The 5,901-nt window shown below is 39.7% G+C and overlaps 1 non-coding gene across 1 annotated transcript; it reads right to left on the reverse strand.

Moving 5' to 3' along the window:
- Positions 1 to 628: 628 nt before the first annotated feature.
- On the reverse strand, positions 629 to 722 carry trnar-ucu. The gene is made up of 2 exons: positions 685 to 722; positions 629 to 664 (listed from the first exon to the last, which is right to left on the reverse strand). It is a non-coding gene; the product is annotated as a tRNA-Arg (tRNA).
- Between the last annotated feature and the right edge of the window lie 5,179 nt (positions 723 to 5,901).

Consider the following 5,901-nt stretch of genomic DNA (forward strand, 5'->3'; position numbering starts at 1 on the left):
GGAATCGATTCTGAGCTTTGATTTTAACAGCAGATGGCGCTCTAACCTACTTTTTATCTGAACACTCAAATGCTCATGAAGAAGAGTGCTAAAGAGCGCTTGTGCACTCGGCTGAGTCATGTAATTTCACCTCAGCTTAGAATGCTTTTATGACGCAAGATTAATGTAAACACAGCCCAATGTGTACACCTTTGTAATTCGCTTCAGCCTTTTCGAATTTCATGAATTATTATTTTAGGTTCAAGTGTGTGTAAGGATTTGGAAACAAGCACAGTATGGCTGTTTCTAAAGCATGCAATGCCACCTGATGTACAAAACTAAGCTCAGAATCAATTCAAGAAAGAATCGCGATGCATTCGGAAAATCTCAGAATCGATGCTGAATCATTTCTCGATTTGTGATGCATCGATTTATTTTCCCAGCCCTACTTATAAGTACCACGCTGACCGATTGCGCCACTGGAGCAATTGCCTCAAGCTCAAATTACCAAACATAATACCATACCAATCTTAAAAATAAAACCATTAACTTTCCTCTAACTGATTACAGACATCTACTTTCCAACTGATCGTTTATGTTACGCTTCAAACTCCATTGTTACAGAAATATATCTTGCTTTCTAAAACATTGCTCCAGGTGAGGCTCGAACTCACAACCTCGGCATTGCTCTGCTGAATACTGTCTTAGAAGTACCATGCGCTGACCAATTGCACCACTGGAGCTGTTGATACAAATGCGTAATTCCAAACATAATACAATACCAGTCTTTAGTTACGACGATCTTTAAAATTAATCCGTGGACTTTCCTCTAACTGATTACAGCCATCTAGTTTTCATCTGATCATTTACAAGTGCATCTCAATAAATTAGAATGTCATGGAAAAGTTAATTTATTTCAGTAATTCATCTTTAATTGTGAAACTCATGTATTAAATAAATTCAGTGCACACAGACTGAAGTAGTTTAAATCTTTGGTTCTCAACAAATTAGAATATGGTGACATGCCAATCAGCTCATCAAATCAAAACACCTGCAAAGGTTTCCTGAGCCTTCAAAATGATCTCTCAGTTTGGTTCACTAGGCTACACAATCATGGGGAAGACTGCTGATCTAACAGTTGTCCAGAAGACAATCACTGACACCCTTGACAAGGGGGGTAAGCCACAAACATTCATTGCCAAAGAAGATGGCTTTTCACAGAGTGCTGTATCCAAGCATGTTAACAGAAAGTTGAGTGGAAGGAAAAAGTGTGGAAGAAAAAGATGCACAACCAACAGAGAGAACCGCAGCCTTATGAGGATTGTCAAGCAAAATCAATTCAAGAATTTGAGTGAACTTCACAAGGAATGGACTGAGGCTGGGGTCAAGGCATCAAGAGCCACCACACACAGACGTGTCAAGGAATTTAGCTACAGTTGTCGTATTCCTCTTGTTAAGCCACTCCTGAACCACAGACAACATCAGAAGCGTCTTACCAGGGCTAAAGAGAACAAGAACTGGACTGTTGCCCAATGGTACAAAGTCCTCTTTTCAGATGAGAGCAAGTTTTGTATTTCATTTGGCAACCAAGGTCCTAGAGTCTGGAGGAAGGGTGGAGAAGTTCATAGCCCAAGTTGCTTTAAGTCCAGTGTTAAGTTTCCACAGTCTGTGATGATTTGGGGTGCAATGTCATCTGCTAGTGATGATTCAATGTGTTTTTTGAAAAAGTCACTGCACCCGTTTACCAAGAAATTTTGGAGCACTTCATGCTTCCCTCTGCTGACCAGCTTTTTGAAGATGCTGATTTCATTTTCCAGCAGGATTTGGCACCTGCCCACACTGCCAAAAAGCACCAAAAGTTGGTTAAATGACCTGGGTGTCGGTGTGCTTGACTGGCCAGCAAACTCACCAGACCTGAACCCCATAGAGAATCTATGGGGTATCGTCAAGAGGAAAATGAGAAATAAGAGACCATAAAATGCAAATGAGCCACTGTCAAAGAAACCAATGCTTCCATACCACCTCAGCAATGCCACAAACTGATCACCTCCATGCCACGTCGAATTGAGGCAGTAATTAAAGCAAAATGAGGCCCTACCAAGTATTGAGTACATATACAGTAAATGAATATACTGTCCAGAAGGCCAACAATTAACTAAAAATTTATTTAGTTTTTTTTTGGTCTTATGAAGTATTCTAATTTATTGAAATAGTGAATTGGTGGGTTTTTGTTAAATGTGAGCCAAAATCATCACAAATAAAAGAACCAAAGACTTAAACTACTTCAGTCTGTGTGCATTGAATTTATTTAATCCACGCGTTTCACAATTTGAGTTGAATTACTGAAATATTTTTTTTTTCCACAACATTCTAATTTATTGAGATGCACCTGTATTTTATGCTTTGAAATCCATTGTTACTGAAATGTCTCTAGCATTCTAAAACCTTGCACCAGGTGAGACTCGAACTTTCAACCTCGGCATTGTTCTGCTTCACACTATCTTATAAGAACCACACTGACCGATTGTGCTACTGGAGCAGTTGATGCAAACACATGATACCATACCAGTTATTAGTTGCTGTGATCTTTCAAATTAATCCACGAACTTTCCTCTAACTGATTACAGCCATCTACTTTCCAACTGATCGTTTATGTTACGCTTCAAACTCCATTGTTACAGAAATGTCTCTTGCTTTCTAAAACATTGCTCCAGGTGAGGCTCGAACTCACAACCTCGACATTGCTCTGCTGAATACTGTCTTATAAGTACCACGCGCTGACCGATTGCACCACTGGAACTCTTGATACAAAAGCGTAATTCCAAATATAATCCCATACCAGTCTTTAGTTACGATGATCTTTAAAATTAACCCATGAAATTTTCTCTAACTGATTACAGCCATCTACTTTTCAACTGATCGTTTATGTTACGCTTCAAATGCCATTGCTACTGAAATGTCTCTCGATTTCTAAAAATTTGCTACAGGTGAGGCTCGATCTCACAACCTCAGGATTGAACTGCTGAATATTGCCTTTTCAGCACCACACTGACCAACTGCGCTACAGGAGCAGTTGACTCAAGCACATGATACCATACCAGTCATTAGTTGTGGTGATCGTTCAAATTAATCCAAGAACTTTCCTCTAACTGATTACAGCCATCTACTTTTCAACTCATTGTTTATGTCACGCTTCAAACTCCATTGTTACTGAAATGTCTCTCACTTTCTAAAACCTTGCTTCAGGTGAGGCTCGAACTCACAACCTCAGCATTTCTCTGCTGCATGCTGTCTTATAAGTACCACATGCTGATCAATTGCGTCGCTGGAGCTGTTGACTCAAATGCATAATACCAAACATAATACCATACCAGTCTTTAGTTAAGATGATCTTTCAAATTAATCCATGAACTTTCCTCAAACTGATTATAGACATTTACTTTTCAACTGATTGTTTACTGGACAGGTCCTTCTCAAAAAATTAGCATATTGTGAAAAAGTTCATTATTTTCCATAATGTAATGATAAAAATTAAACTTTCATATATTTTACATTCATTGCACACCAACTGAAATATTTCAGGTCTTTTATTGTTTTAATACTGATGATTTTGGCATACAGCTCATGAAAAACCCAAAATTCCTATCTCAAAAAAAATTAGCATTTTTCATCCGACCAATAAAAGAAAAGTGTTTTTAATACAAAAAAAAGTCAACCTTCAAAATAATTATGTTCAGTTATGCACTCAATACTTGGTCGGGAATCCTTTTGCAGAAATGACTGCTTCAATGCGGCGTGGCATGGAGGCAATCAGCCCTGTGGCACTGCTGAGGTGTTATGGAGGCCCAGGATGCTTCGATAGCGGCCTTAAGCTCATCCAGAGTGTTGGGTCTTGCGTCTCTCAACTTTCTCTTCACAATATCCCACAGATTCTCTATGGGGTTCAGGTCAGGAGAGTTGGCAGGCCAATTGAGCACAGTAATACCATGGTCAGTAAACCATTTACCAGTTGGTTTTGGCACTGTGAGCAGGTGCCAGGTCGTGCTGAAAAACGAAATCTTCATCTCCATAAAGCTTTTCAGCAGATGGAAGCATGAAGTGCTCCAAAATCTCCTGATAGCTAGCTGCATTGACCCTGCCCTTGATAAAACACAGTGGACCAACACCAGCAGCTGACATGGCACCCCAGACCATCACTGACTGTGGGTACTTGACACTGGACTTCAGGCATTTTGGCATTTCCTTCTCCCCAGTCTTCCTCCAGACTCTGGCACCTTGATTTCCGAATGACATGCAAAATTTGCTTTCATCCGAAAAAAAAAAGTACTTTGGACCACTGAGCAACAGTCCAGTGCTGCTTCTCTGTAGCCCAGGTCAGGCGCTATCCTTCTTCTGCCGCTGTTTTCTGATTCAAAAGCACACGCCTGTGCACGGTGGCTCTGGATGTTTCTACTCCAGACTCAGTCCACTGCTTCCGCAGGTCCCCCAAGGTCTGGAATCGGTCCTTCTCCACAATCTTCCTCAGGGTCCGGTCACCTCTTCTCGTTGTGCAGCGTTTTTTGCCACACTTTTTCCTTCCCACAGACTTCCCACTGAGGTGCCTTGATACAGCACTCTGGGAACAGCCTATTCGTTCAGAAATTTCTTTCTGTGTCTTACCCTCTCGCTTGAGGGTGTTAATGATGGCCTTCTGGGTTAACCTCTTACCCATGATTGCGGTTTTGAGTAATGAACCAGGCTGGGAGTTTTTTTAAAAGCCTCAGGAATCTTTTGCAGGTGTTTAGAGTTAATTAGTTGATTCAGATGATTAGGTTAATAGCTCGTTTAGAGAACCTTTTCATGATATGCTAATTTTTTGAGATAGGAATTTTGGGTTTTCATGAGCTGTATGCCAAAATCATCAGTATTAAAACAATAAAAAGACCTGAAATATTTCAGTTGGTGTGCAATGAATGTAAAATATATGAAAGTTTAATTTTTATCATTACATTATGGAAAATAATGAACTTTTTCACAATATGCTAATTTTTTGAGAAGGACCTGTATGTTAAGCTTCAAATTCCACTGTTACTGAAATTTCTCTCGCTTTCTAAAACCTTGCTCCAGTTGAGGCTCGAACTCACAACCTCGGCATTGCTCTGCTGCTTATTGTCTTATAAGCACCACACACTGACCAATTGCACCACTGGAGATATAGGCTGAAACGTGTAATACCAAAGATAATACCATACCAGTCTTTAGTTAAGATGATCTTTCAAATTAACCCATGAACTGTTGTCTAACTGATTCCAGCCTTCTAATTTTCAACTGATCATTTATGTTACGCTTTGAACTCCATTGTTACTGAAATGTCTATCACATTCTAAAACCTTGCACCAGGTTACACTCGAACTCACAACTTCAGCATTGTTTTGCTTCAAATTGCCTTATAAGAACCACACACTGACTGATTGCACCACTGGAGATGTTGATTTGAATGCGTATTACCAAACATTATGGTCTTTAATTAGATTGATTTTAAAAACTTCACTGTGACCTTTCTTCTAGTGATAAAAGGAATCTAATTTTCATCTGACCATTTACGAGAGGCTTCTAACGCCATTGCTACTGAAATGTCTCTTGCTTTCTAAAACCTTGCTCCAGGTGAGGCTCGAATTCAAAAATTCTGCATTGCTCTGCTACGTATTGTCTTATTAGCACCGAAAGCTGACCAATTGCACTATTGGAGTATTTGACCCATGCGCATTATACCAAACATACTACCATACCAGTCTTTAGTTACTGTGATCTTTCAAATTAATCCTTGAACTTTCCTCTAACTGAATACAGCCATCTACTTTTCAACTCATTGTTTATGTTACGCTTCAAACTCCATTGTTACTGAAATGTCTCGCGCTTTCTAAAAACTTGCTCCAGGTGAGG

The sequence above is a fragment of the Cyprinus carpio genome, chromosome A8 (genome assembly GCF_018340385.1).
Source record: "Cyprinus carpio isolate SPL01 chromosome A8, ASM1834038v1, whole genome shotgun sequence".
Taxonomy (NCBI): Eukaryota; Metazoa; Chordata; class Actinopteri; order Cypriniformes; family Cyprinidae; genus Cyprinus; species Cyprinus carpio.